The 14,275-nt window shown below is 38.8% G+C and overlaps 1 protein-coding gene across 11 annotated transcripts in view; it reads left to right on the top strand.

Annotated features, from left to right (window-relative positions):
- Positions 1–2,687: 2,687 nt before the first annotated feature.
- Spopl (speckle type BTB/POZ protein like) overlaps positions 2,688–14,275 on the top strand; it is a 73,401-nt gene continuing 61,813 nt past the window's right edge. For 6 of the 11 annotated variants that reach the window (XM_076937484.1, XM_034506797.2, XM_076937483.1 and 3 more), the window contains exon 1: positions 2,690–2,945. The gene's annotated coding sequence lies outside the window, so the exon portion shown is untranslated. Of the gene's footprint in view, positions 2,946–3,089; positions 3,109–12,372; positions 12,476–14,275 lie in introns of those variants that run through there. The other 5 variants (XM_076937482.1, XM_076937479.1, XM_076937478.1 and 2 more) reach the window with 3 other exon arrangements.

Raw genomic sequence — 14,275 nt, 5'->3', positions numbered from 1 at the left:
AGGGTATTCCCATTCTTCTACAAAATAATCTCCCATTACTGTCATGCAACATTCTGTGTCCTAACCATCCATATTCCTTTACTAAATAAGGTAATTAAATATCACATTAAAATGGGACTTACTTTGGATCACCAGCTGCTAAATAATGACACAATTTATTATAAGCTTTGGCACTATAGTTGGGCAGATTCTCAGGTATTTGAACTGGACAATACTGGCTTGCCCTATGTACCATTACCTGGCCCATTATCCCCCAATTTCTAGTTCCAGCACCTGCTTTTTGATCCATGTCTGTCTGGTGACTTTCTCCCATGGCTGACTCTTTACCTAAATTTCTTTCTGCCAGAACTCCCACCTATTCTTTCCTGCTTTGCTATAGAACAACACATTTTTATTAAAACAATCAGAACGTGAGAGAGGGTGTATTTACAATATATGATGTAGTCATATGAATATCAGTATCAAAGTCTGGTCTGCACTCAACTCTCTGCCACACAGAAATCAATATTTGAAATAATAGAAAAAACAATCTTTACATAGTGCATGCACAAAAAGTTCACCCCAACATCATATTACCAGATTCACAGAATTAGGAGAAATTATTCAAAATGCCAATGTTGTATCCAAGGTATATTGATGGGTACTTCTATGAAACAAAACACAATGACACTATGTTTCTCTTTCAGATTGTCAACTGGAAAATGGTACCTAGCTTTGCTTCCAAAAGAAATGGTACCCAGACTTCACCCAAATTTGTCCTTTAGCATTTAGTCCCAACAAAAATTATGCATGGTAGATATTGTTGGGAAGGACTAATTAATAATACACTTAAACTCTTGTCAATTTCTCATGTGAGGTTTCCAAATACTCCTTCAATCCTACTGATCTCTGGTGCACTGCTAAGCTGGTCACAGCCATAGTACATTACTAAACAAAGTTATGCTAAATCATGATGTTGAGGAACTTTCTTCATTAACCTTGTCTCTTAATGTTCCTCAAAAAGTTATAATAGAGGGAACTCAATGGCCGAGTTCTGAGCTTAAATTGGCTAATGACAGGCTTCTTGAACTCCTGAACTAGAAATGGCCTTCTCCTAGGTATACACATCTTATAGCAGACAATGGTGTCAGAAAAACATCATTCTTATTGTTACCTATGACGAAGTATGCAAATAATTTTTAGGATGGTTTTCTTGCCTGTTCTCTTCCTCTCATAAGGGAGAAACTGCCTCAGCTATTTTTCTAACTGCTTTCAGTAGGAATTAGAGTACTCTGAACATCTTCCTTTTTATGTATTACAGATGATATCCTACTCATATGACAAGCTTCCAATACACACATCATTACCAAATGGTTGTCTTATGCTATGGATCATTACCATTGGCTAAGTTTTATCATGTCCTCTTAGATAAATCCTCCTCTGAGTCACTGCCAAACTGCAGACACTCCTTAAAGGTACTTAGGGTGATCTCTGAGAGAGCATAATGACAAAACAGAAGTTAGAAAGACTCCCTGGTAGGCAAACAGACAGGGAGAGAGGGCCATGGTTTGGTAATAAAGTTGCCAAATTTCCAAGATGGCCAGTCTCTTCTTCATCCTCTTGACTTGAGACAAAAGCCTAGCAGCCTTTGTCTTCTGTCCATAAACTCCTGTTGATGGACTGACTCAACAGCTCAGGGCAAGTCAAACAACTTGAGAAACAATTAACCATCCTATCTTTCTTCAAACTGACCAACCTCCAAAGTAAGGGAGGAAAACATTTCAGGAGCTTTAATAACCCCAACCTTTAAGAAAAGACTTCATTTTTTGTCTGTTGAAGTCCCCCACTCCTCTGCTTTATAGAGGGTCTTTTTCTCTGTCTGCTGTGTGCCTGCTTCCTCATTCCTAAATAAATATATTCCTTTACATACTGATACTGTTTGGAGTGCATAAGATTTCTCTGTTGTTACCTGGGTGTACAGTTAACAAGGGAGTGGATTTGTGGTAGTTACATTTGTTAACTTGATAAGTATTAGACTGAGTACAAAAAAGGTGATCTGACAGTCAGGATTCATCATTCTGCTTCGGCACACTGGATGCAATGTGACTGGCTGCCTTAAGTTCCTGTTACCATGTGTTCATTGCCATGATGGACTGACTGTACCTTCTAAGCAACCCAAATAAATCCTTCTTTTTGTACACGGCTTTCCTCTGGTGTTTTGTTGTAGGAACAGGACAAGTAGCTAATATAAGTGTGCCAATAAAAAAAAGTTCTGGTGTCATCCATTCCTATAAACTCCAAATGGCTAAAGAGAGGAAGCTGTAACCTCTGTATTACCATATTTGATAAGGTTTATTTTACTATGGTTCAATCTCCAGTTGTTGGCTGGTCTTGTACAAAGGAATTCTACAGACTCCTCTCTTGTATGAAAAGTCCCCTTCATTCCCTCCAACCTAAAATGTACTACATGCAACTATTTACCTACACAGACTTGGGTTTCAGCTTTTAATACAGTTTGGGGCTCAGAATAGGAGGTGAGCATTCTTAGTGGGCACAGGACCCCTGCTATTTGCATGAGTCAGGAGGCAGCCCAGAGCTTTTGGTTCCAGGGAAACTGTCTATAGGGAGATATATGGGTAGCAGGAAATTGCAGCCCAGCACGCAAACCTGCCGCCGGAAGTTCCCGGCCTCGGAGCAGGAAAAGCTCCCTGGCGCACGCGCCCTGGTGACTTGCGGGGCGGAAACTGGACGCCCGAGCCTCAGCACTGGGAGGGGGCTCGGGGTAGGCGCGCTCTTTGGCGGCGGGTGTGTTTACCGTGGGGAAGAAGTTTAGCAGCCGGTGAGAACAGGAGGGAGGCCGGGAGGAGGATGCAGCTTGGCCGGGGCGCCCGCTGCAGGAGCTCGCCGCCGCCTCAGCCTCGGCCTCCAGGACCGCCGAGGGTCCGCCCGCCTCCCCGCGTGTCCGGGTAGGTGTTCGGCCGCCGGCCGGTCCTGGGCCGGCTCCCTCTCGCCGCTCCAGCCCTCGGTGCTCCGGCCCCCGCCCTCTGGCCCTGTCCGCGCTCTCCCTCAGGCGGTTCTGCTTCCTCAGAACGTCCCTGCCCCTTCGGGAGTCCGGTGCTTCGCTCTCAGGTGCCCCTTTGCTCGTGTCTAACTCCCTCGTCTGCATTCACGAATCTACGCCCACATCTTTATGGCATTTCCTGTCTTCCTGAAGCGAAGAACTGCACGCCTCGCTAGTCTAAATCCGTCTCCTCAAGCATGGGTTCTGAAAACTGTCCTCCCTGTTAGCTCGTTTTAAGGCGACTTAAGCTCCCCGGACCAGGAGTGTCCGTCTCCAACCACATTCTTGCCGCCAACAGCTTATTTACCAGGACATGACAAGCCAGGCCCCTGGTTAAGAGTTTAATTCTTGAATATAGAAAATTTGTCCTCCCCTTTTATCTTTTGCTGCTGTCTTTCCCGCTGATTTCTGTCTTAAGTATGTATATTTGTGTTGACCAAAAGGAAAAGGGTGATAGAATTTACCCCCTCCAAGAAATTGACACTCCCTATAGAAATAAAAGCCACTCCTATTTCCATGACTGAATACAATGCCTAAGCTGTCTGCCCATTTTTCCCAGGTGGTTGACACTTCATATATATCTGAATAATTCTGGGCATATTTTGCCCCATTAGAAGACTTCTTATTTTCTTCTGCAGTTGAAACCCACTGTTTATTGGGGTGGAAACAAATAGTAAAAGGCTTATAGCTGGGAAAATTACACAACCCCCCCCCCCATGATAAGGAGTGACAGAATATTATTATAATTGGTAATATTATTAACAAATTATTATTCCACCATTCCTAAGAGAAATGTTGCTTCATAGTTAGGAGCTAAGAGAGTGTAGTTGAATTGCCAAACATTCTACCCAGCCAGCTCTGTTCTGGCTTTGAGAAAGTCGTTTAACTTTTCCAGCCTTTAGTGGTCTTGTAACTATAAAGGAGGTGTGCACAATACTTTTTGGTAGTAATGCTTGAACAAGTTGATGCAGTTAAAGTATCTGTTAGTCAGTGCCTGGGGTGTAGTAAGTGCATCTGAAATGTTAATGTTTTATAGTCTGACTTGATTTGTGTTGGTAAGTTGATTCTAAGAGAGGAAAGAAGAATTGAAAGGTACTGTTTTTACTTAACATCCACTTTTTGGTGTATATAAGGTTTGTATTGCATTATTATGCCAGTTAATGTGTGTGTGTGGATCTATCTATCTATATAGATAGATATTTCAAATACATGTTTTAGCTTTATTTATGTTCCCTATTTTTGCATAGGAAAATAGATAAGTTTTGTTTCAAATATCTCTTTGGAACTTGTAAAACTTTATCATTGCTTTCAGAATAAGTGAAATGAAGTACATAGCAGATTTTTCACAGTGGAAAAATTACATAACAATGTTAGTACTATAGATGAAATATTCAGAGATGGGCTGGTAGTCTACACATGACTTTTATATTGAATTACAGGAAGCAAAGACTTGCCTTCATCTAGAAGATTGCCAGCTCTTCTCTTTTTACCTCTTACATTCATTCATATTCCTAAACCTTTACCTGTTTACTAAAATTCACTCATCCATTGAGTAAGGTATGCAGAATGGCTTAGTCTGTTATCCTTTGCTGCCTCTCAGACTTCCCCCTTCATAGCTGGCTAATTTAGATAAGTTTCTCACCTTTCTAAATATCATATATATATCATATATATATATATATATATATATATATATATATATATATATATATATAATTGGATCTAGACACTGAGGTTTCCTTTAGGTTGTGTAGGGAAATAATGTCATGCTTTTGTAGAGCTCTTGGGATAGTTTACCTGAGGCCTTATGTGTGACCAGACATGAAAGGCATTTGTGTTTGTCTTGCTCATTGTCTTGTTTCAGTAACACACAATAAAATGAACATTTTGGTATGTCAGGTGGCTGTTAAAGCTTTTAAAGTTTGTGGAGTAGTCATCTTGTTAGTTCAAAGAACATACTGAGAATGGCTTTGAATATAGAGTAATTTAGTGGGTGGAGCATGTAGCTCAGTGCTAAAATGATGCACATCTATGATGCTGCATTCTATTCCAGGTACCAGGAGAGAAAATAATTTGGGCAAGAAATGATGAAAATTTAGGGTAGTAAGAACAAAGTTGAGGTAGCTTTCATGAATACCTGAGAGGCAAAGTTGATAGGACTTAGTAATGACTCAGTTTGGGACCTCAGAGAGAGGAAAGCTGGTACCTGAAGTATGTAAAGAAAGAGGCATCCTTAGTATGGATGTATAGAGAGAAAGTGTCCATCCTTAATATGGATGTATAAAGAGAAAGTGTCCATCCTTATTATGGATGTATAGAGAGAATGTATAGAGAGAAAGTGTCCATCCTTAATATGGATGTATAAAGAGAAAGTGTCCATCCTTAGTATGGATGTATAAAGAGAATGTATAGAGAGAAAGTGTCCATCCTTAATATGGATGTATAAAGAGAAAGTGTCCATCCTTAGTATGGATGTATAAAGAGAATGTATAGAGAGAAAGTGTCCATCCTTAGTATGGATGTATAGAGAGAAAGTGTCCATCCTTAGTATGGATGTATAGAGAGAAAGTGTCCATCCTTAATATGGATGTATAAAGAGAAAGTGTCCATCCTTATTATGGATGTATAGAGAGAATGTATAGAGAGAAAGTGTCCATCCTTAATATGGATGTATAAAGAGAAAGTGTCCATCCTTAGTATGGATGTATAAAGAGAATGTATAGAGAGAAAGTGTCCATCCTTAATATGGATGTATAAAGAGAAAGTGTCCATCCTTAGTATGGATGTATAAAGAGAATGTATAGAGAGAAAGTGTCCATCCTTAGTATGGATGTATAGAGAGAAAGTGTCTATCCTTAGTATGGATGTGTATAACAGGTACACACTGTCTACAGAGGCCAGAAGATGGCATCGGCTCTTCCAGAAGTGGAGTGACAGATGATTGTGAGCCATTATGTCAGTGCTGGAAACTGAAACCAGGTCCTCTGCAAGAACTCTAAATGCCCCTAACCACTGAGTAATCTCTATAGACCCCAGGAAACTATTTTGAATGTAGCCAAGAAATCAGTTAAAAACTACAAAGTATACATTGGTTTTAGTGACATGCAGTTTTGCATTTCTTAGTTGGTCTAACCACAAACTATTTGATGATTAAGTTTGGTTTTAATTGCCAAAGCTACCACTATAAACATAGAAGGATTAAAAATCTATAGCATGAACCATGTTTTCTTTCTTGACCTCCTGCCCATATATGTATGTGTATGTATTTATACACACACACACACACACACACACACACACACACACACGTTTTGTTTTGTTTGGTGACATTTGGATACATATCTGTAACCTCTCCCCCTTGATAATTTAAAGTCTTTTTTTAAAGACTCACTATCAGATACTGAGTTCTAGACTTAACTATGTAGTTAATGTAGGTAACAATGGCCAGGTAGATGAATAGTTGTTACTCTGGTATGAATAATGTCATCAAAGCAATTTGTGTAAGTTGACTTGGAAAAAGAGTGACATTAGGCTAGAGTGTTTAATAGCAAGTTAAACTTGAGTGGGTAGTTTAGTAGGTGGGAAATGTAAAGACATAACTTCAGTTGCTTTTGATGGTATGTGTAGGCAAGGCTTTTAACGCTGTAGCTGGCAAAGCAGTTGAGCAGGGTCCCAGTCAAAGAAAACAGTGATTTGAAAGAAATGGAGCTTAAGATGTGCCTCATACTGTTTTGAGGCAGTCTCTTCGTAGGCGAGGTTGGCCGCGACCTTTAGTCCTGCAGTGCAGGGATGTATGATGCACTGCATGCCAGGTAAAATGGTTTGAAATTGTTTTACATACCCTCTTCCTTTGCATGATGCATGCTTGTATTCATACATGCCATGGTTCATGTCTAGAGGTCAGAAGACAATGTAAGGGAGTAACTTCCTTTCTTCTACCGTGGGTTCCAGGGATTGAACTCAGGTCGTTAGGCTTGGTTGCAGGAATACTTGCCTGTCTAAGTTAGTCTTCTTAAATTTTATGTTAAGAACTTTGCCACTTTTGAACTTTTTTTTTTTTTTTGCAGTTTTTTATTGCCTTTAACGTTCGCCACACCTGTGATCTCCATGCTTCTTACTTTTGTAGTTCTGATTAAGTAATAATTGCTTTTCATATGATCTTCAGTTGTTATTATTTCTTAATTATTGGCATAATATCTGAGTTGTGTAACATAATTATATGCAGCTGAACTTTCCATAGCTGAAAGCTAGCAAATTTATAACTTCAGGGGCCGGTTGTGGTGACATGCATCTTTGGTTCTGTCATCTAAGAGGGTGAGATAGGGAGATTGTCACTTTCGGGGATTCAGGGACTACGGAGTGAAGATTTAAAGTTTCATTGTCTTAAACTGTGGTCTTGATAGGTTGTATGCACCCCTGACTTGAAGGTGTGCTGGAAATGGTGACTTGCAAAACAGGAATGTATTTAGAAAACATGCTCCCCCTACTCTTGGGATTACTGTTTGTCAGAAGTGAAAAATATAACAAAAGGAGCAGTTTTATTCTCTTATTAGCTAATGTAGATATAATATTTTAAAAATATTTTAGAGATTTATTAAAAAGTACATATTGACTTGAGAGATGGCTCAGTAGTTAATATCACTGGCTGTTCTTCTAGAGGATCTAAGTTTAATTCCCAGCTCCCTCACAACTCAGAACTGTCTCTAACTCTCTTTAGGGGAACCATTGCTTTTTTCTGGCCTCCATAAAAATTGTATACATGTGGTTTGCAGACACACAGGCAGACAAAACACCCACACATAACAAAATGAAAAGTAAAATAAAAGAACATATTGTTGCTTCCTACATGGTTGTAGTTTCTGAAGCAAGTTAATTTTAAAAAGTTTTATATAAAGAGTATTTGTAAACTTCTCATTTGCCCCTATCTCAAGTAATTAATTTAAGAGAAGAAGATTTTTGAAGCTGTTGTCAGTTTACAGCAAGTTGAACAGAAGGTACAAAGATTTCTCAGATTTTTTTTCTGTGCCCATATTCACATAGTTTCGCTCTCATCTACCAGAATGGATCATTTGTTTCAGTCGATTATTCTGAATTAGCATGTCATTATTACTCTACATACCCACATTAAGAACAACTCCTACTATATATTCTATGAAATTCATCAAATTTATATTTACCTATCATGATAATGTCATACAGAGTATGTTAACTGCCATAGAAATTCTGAGCTCCACCTATTCATCCACCTGTCCTCAATCCCTGGAAAACTACTAACTTAAAAAAACCAAAAAAATCTACTTTGCCTTTTCCAAAATGTGATGTGAGTCATACAACATAGACTTTTTCATTCTAGTTTCTTTTACTCAGTGTGCTTTTTAGCTTCCTCAGGGTTTCATGGCTTCAATAGGATATTGCTTTTTAGTGCTGTGTAGTATTTCATTGCATAGATGTCCCACCATTTATTTGACTTATTAAAAGACATCTTCAAAGCTTTGGCAATTTTGAATGTAGCTGTTATGAACCACCATTTTGTGGAAACATAAAATTTCAACTTCTTTGGGTAAATAACAAGCAGTGTAGTTGTTGTGTGTAAGATTGTGTTTCATTTGATGACACGTTGACCAAATATCTTTTAAAGTGGTTTTATCACTGGCTATCCAAGGATAGCCTCTAGCAGTGAATAAGGCAGTTTGTTTCATATTTTTCTTTGTCTTTGGGGTTGTCAATGTTCTGAACTTTGAGCATTTAATAAATTTATATGTGATGGTTCATTATTATAATTTGTATTTCTCTAATACAGAATGAGAAGTACCTTCCTGTAGATGTTTGGTATATGTGTGCTCTCTGTCCTGATGTATTTGTTTTCTTGCTGTATTTCAAGGTCTCCTTATTTTGTGTTGCAGTTTTTTGTTTTGCTTGATATCTTAACAGCTGTGCCATTTTGAAGTATTTTCTGCCCACCTAGCTTGTCTTGGTTCTCTTAACAGTGTCTTTTCATGAGTTAGAAAAAAAAATATTATTAATTTGGATCTATTCTTGAATGGATTATGCTTTTTGGTTTCATCTTTAAAGGCACCATTAAATCCAGGGCTATTTAGAGCTTTTCCTGTGTTTCTTTTAGTTGTATTGAGGTAGTTTTCTACCCTCCTCCAAGAATGGAGTGGGGAGACAGGAAAGAGACAGTGAAGACCAATGGAAAGTACTTTATTGTTGATTTAGATCTAACAACCTTAAGTGGGATAGAAACAAACAAACTTAGAAGAGATTCCTTTGCAGGATTTAAATGAAACTGTTTTGAGCTTTGAATAGTGGTGGGGATGCTAGTTCTCACGGCTTGAATGAGGTGTCTCCCATAACCTCTGGCATTTGGTTTCTGGTGGAGCAGTTTGGAAAGTTTAGGAGGTGTGGCCTTCCTAGAGGAAGTGTGTCACTGAGGAACAGACTTTGGTAGTTTAAAGACTCAGTTGCTAGTTTGTTGTCTATGCTTCCTGCTTGCCATTCAAGGTTAACTGAAAAGCTACTCCTGCCATCATAGTCATATCTACTGCTTTCCTACCATAAAACACTCTGGAATGGTAATCTCAATAAAGCTTTCCTTCTATAAGTTGCCTTGGTCATGGTGCTTTATCACAGCAATAGAAAAGTAACTAGTTCACCATCAGAAAGCTGTTACAGTTCTGAGAAATGTGATAGCTCAAAAGCTCTCAGGGTTTTGGGGGTGCCAAAGATGAGCAGTTGCTTGCAGACTAAGTTAGAGCTAAGGGAGTAGCAAGTTTTGGAGGCTTCAGGAATGAATTCCTATCTACAGCTGAAGTTTGTAGTGTCACAACTTGAGGGAAAAATAAGTCCTGAGGCAAAAAATGAGCCCTCTCTGTGCCTCTGGTCCAGTTCTGGAAGCTGGACCAACCAAGCCTCCTTACCAAAGGAGAAGCCCTAGCCCTCAGTGGGCCTGTCCTCAGAGTCTTGAGTTAGGTTCTCCTTTGCCAAAGAAATAAGCTGGCTGAGTGACAGGCAGTAGAGTCTTCAGCCAGGCTTCTTTTCCCCTGTAAGGAGCAGGTGCATCTGGGGATGAGGTAGGGTGGGGTTGGAGGCAGGTACTTGGCCAGGTCATATAATCAGGAGCAGAGTGAGTCTTGATTCTTTTCTTCCTCTGTTCTCTTCTTTCTCTTTCTATGCTGGCTGCAGTTCTATGCCTGTGTTCTGAAGTTGGAATTTATAAAGTGTCAGGTGCCTGTGATCCCTAATTGACAATTGTAGCCATGTAAATAAAGTAAAAATAAATGAGATCAGTCAGGGAAGAATTGTCCAATCTGTGGGATTAGAGAACCCTAGGGTCTCCAAAAGATACAGGAGTTCAAAGCGAAGACCCCCAAACTCGGGAGACCCTTACTCAAGTCTCAGGAAATCATGGCCACCCAAAAATCGCAAGACACCGTACCTGGATGCAATCTGCAGAGGTTTATTAGGGAGAGTTGGCTAGCCAAGGTCAATTCGGTTCACTCACGCAGGAGTTGAATTGACAAAGCCAGTCAGTCTGAGAAGGGCTTTTAAAGGGGGAAACCACAAACCTGGAGAGTGAGGAAGGGGTGAAAGGTTGCTAAGGAAATATAACAATAAAAATAGCGGAGAATTCCAGAGGAACGCAACCTAAGTGAATCAGGGTCATGTGGAAAACACTCTGTATACCCATTTCTCTAAAAAAATATGGTCTTGTCATGTCACTTGCTCAACTATTTCTCAGTTGGTGCCCTGTCACTTGCCCTGTCATCCTGGTTACTAGCTTCCCAGCCCCACCTAGATGACTTGCATCTTTTTTTGTGGTCAGGAATGTGTCGTCCTGCTTTGGGCCTTCCCCACCCACAGGTGGGTTCTCTTCCCTGAGGCTTCAGGAATGTTAATTCAGTAAGTGTCCTCTGACTCAGGGTGTATCCCAGGGTAGTAAGGTCCTGAAATATTACATTCAGTTCCGCTTTCTGGAACCTGCATTCTTTTGCTCAGGTCTAGGGGTAAAGAAAAAGCCTGTATATATTTTATAAAGTGGTCTTTATAATTTTTCACTCTACAAAAGTCAAATCTGTCTCTAAAGAGGTAGGGAAGAAAGTTTTGTTCTTTGTTGCCCTTCCTCTGCTGTGGCTTTTTGTGTCTTTTGTAAAACTACTTTAGCACTCTACTCTTTGTTGCTGCTTTGGTTTGTTGATGTATTAGTGTGATTGATTTATGAATGGGTTTTCAAACATTGAGCAAGCTTGTTTTCCTGTGATAAATTTCAGTTGGTTGTGGGGTGTGTGTGTTGGGGATTAGCATAGGGGAGGATATAAGAAAGGCTAGGTGATCTTCCTAATGTAGCCCAGAGATCAAGAGTACTTTGGTATGTTAATAGACACCACAGAAAGCCTTTTGTCCCTTTTGTTTGTGGTTAGGAAAATAGCTCTTTTGGGCTGTGTGTGTGTGTGTGTGTGTGTGTGTGTGTGTGTGTGTTCACGCACATGTGCTCTCTCACATGTGCACGCTCGGGGAGATCAAGGAGTGGGTGTACTCCACAATTTCCAGAGGAATGCAGGCTTTTGTCTAGTCACAAAGAAATGAAGTTTCCTTTGGACCTGACAGTATATTGTGGATTTTATTTGCCTATATTGTTTTGAAGAATTTTCTGTTTGTGGCAGATACTTATTTGTGCTTCCTTAGTATACTGTTCTGGTCTGGTCTAGTCTGGTTATGGTAAGTTTGATTTCACAAGAATTTGTAGAGAATTACTCTAATTTCTTCTTTTATTATTTTGTGATTGTAGTATAATTATTTCATTTCTTTCTTCCTCCTTTTAACTCCTCCTATATTCTCCCCTATTTTCTTATATTTATATTACATGCATATTTAACAGGGCTATTTTTGTTAATCAGGGCTGACTTTTTGATATTGGATAGCCAATTGGTGTGGTCTTTCCTGGTGAAGACTTTTTCTTCCACTCAGCCTGCCTCTGGGGAGGAAAAGGTTGAGGCCTTATGGTCTTTCCCATGTACTAATCATATTTGTTTTTGTTGTCCTTGCATAGCTCATGTTTAGGCATTGTGTTGATGAAACTTTATGGCATTATGGGAAAGATAATCTTACAGGACACTCCCTGAATTTACTAGCTTTTATATCTTTCTCCATCATTTACAATGTTCTTATGCCTTTGGTGTAGGAGGTCTTTCATAGATGCATCCCACTATAATGGTGTCTTGCAAATAGAAACCTTGATGAGATGTGAGGACTATACTTAGATTCCTTCAAGTGTCTTTTCTTTTAATACATATTTTAATTTATGCATATGTTTATCTCTCTGTATATGCCAGGTGTATGAAGGTGCTCATAAAGGCTAGAAAAAAGTGTTGGATCCCCTGGATTTGGAGTTACAGTTGTGAGCTGTTCAACATGGGTGCTAGGAACCAAACTCAGGTACTCTGGGAGGGCAGTGTGCACTATTAACCACTGAGCCATCTCTGTCCCATTAATGATTTATTACTTTTATGTGTATGTATATATGTATGTATGTGTATGCCTTTGTGAGTTTTTGTTTACCACATGTGCATAAGAGTCTGTGGAAGCTACAAGAGGGTGTTAACTCCCTCAGAAGTAGAGTTACAGAGGATTGTGAGCTGCCATGTGGCTTCTGGAAACAGAACCTTGGCTTCTGCAAATAGAGCAGTCTTAACTATTTCTCTAGCCCCAAATTGCTATAATTTTTTCCTTAAATTATCAAGCTATCTAGGCATGATACCTTGTTTTGGAAGTTTAGTTATTATTGATTAAGTTTTGTTAGCAGATCAGCCTTTTCTCCTGGTCTATCTGATGGAACTACGTGGCAGGTTCTGGCAAGTCACATGCAACAACAGATCTCACATGGGAAGTTTATGAAAAGGGAGGAGAAAGAGAAGAAGAGATGAGAGGTGGAAAAACTTGGCCTTTTATAAGGCTGTGGTGCATGCACAAGAAGACATGTGACAGGGTTGACAATTTGTCCCCTCTGGTCAGCTAATGATATGTCTTGATGTCACCTGATCCCTTGAAAGCTGGCTAGGCAGATGCCTGGTAGCAGACATTGTCATGGGATCCCTTTGCCTGTCTGTGGAGGTGCCTGATTGCTAACACTGTCTCTTATGTGGATTTTGAGGATTCTTTCTCAAGAAATTGGTTTGTTACATTCATTAGACTATCAAATAATGGATATAGAATTGATTATGTTATATTTCTTTATTACCCATTTCACTTCCATGAAGTCTTTTATGATCTTTCTCAATAATTTGTGTCCTTTCCCCTCCCCACACCCCCCATTACCAATTGAGCTGCAAGCTTATCAGTTTCATGCCTCTTTCTAAGGAATACTTTTTTTTTTTTTTTTGCTGTTCTTTCTTTATTGCTTTCTTACTTTCAATTTTGTTAATTTCTTTTATTAACTTTGAGTTTAATTTACATGTTTTTTATTGTTTTGTTTTGGTTTGTTTTGGGGTTTTTTTTTTTGTTTTGTTTTATTTTTTTTCCTAGTTTGCTAAGGTAGAAATATAAGTGAGATTTTAAATTCTTACTGATGTTCTGATAATTAGTTATCTTTTGATACCTATGGGACATTGATTCTAAGGTCCCTATGAATATACCCAAGTGCTTTATAAAATGAGGAGGTGTTTTCATATAATCAGTGCAAATTTTCTCACATAGTTTAGACCAATTCAGTATGACCCATATTACTTATATTATATATTATATAGAGAGTATTACATTACCCGTAACGTAACCCCTTTGTTGTTACTATACTGTACTGTCTTGTTTACAGACTAAGGGCAAGGAAAAGGAAATTTATTGTTTTTATATATGCAGGTTGTTTCTATAGAAATAATTTAGTCTACACTTGATTAATTGACTCCACAAATACATAACAAAGGCCAATGATGTATTCATTATTCCTAATTTTCCTTTGAGGGTTGTTTTGGTACATCTCACAATTTCTAATAAATTGTCTTTTAATTTTTGTCTAGTTTAGTGTATTTAGCATTATGTTGTTTAACATTTAAGTAATTTTGGATTTCACAACCATTTCTATCTTGGATTTCTAGTTTAGTTCCACTATGGTTTGAGAGCAGCATTATATGATTTGTGCATCTATAATATTATAAATAAGGAGCATGAGTTCTGGTTCCTACATATTCTGCCATATTTGCCTTATGCCATGTCTTATTTTTTAGTTATCTTGGCTATAAAATG

This window comes from Arvicanthis niloticus, chromosome 6 (assembly GCF_011762505.2).
Source record: "Arvicanthis niloticus isolate mArvNil1 chromosome 6, mArvNil1.pat.X, whole genome shotgun sequence".
Taxonomy (NCBI): domain Eukaryota; kingdom Metazoa; phylum Chordata; class Mammalia; order Rodentia; family Muridae; genus Arvicanthis; species Arvicanthis niloticus.
Note: the sequence above shows the minus strand (reverse complement) of the source record. Positions and strands in the feature narration are given on the sequence as shown.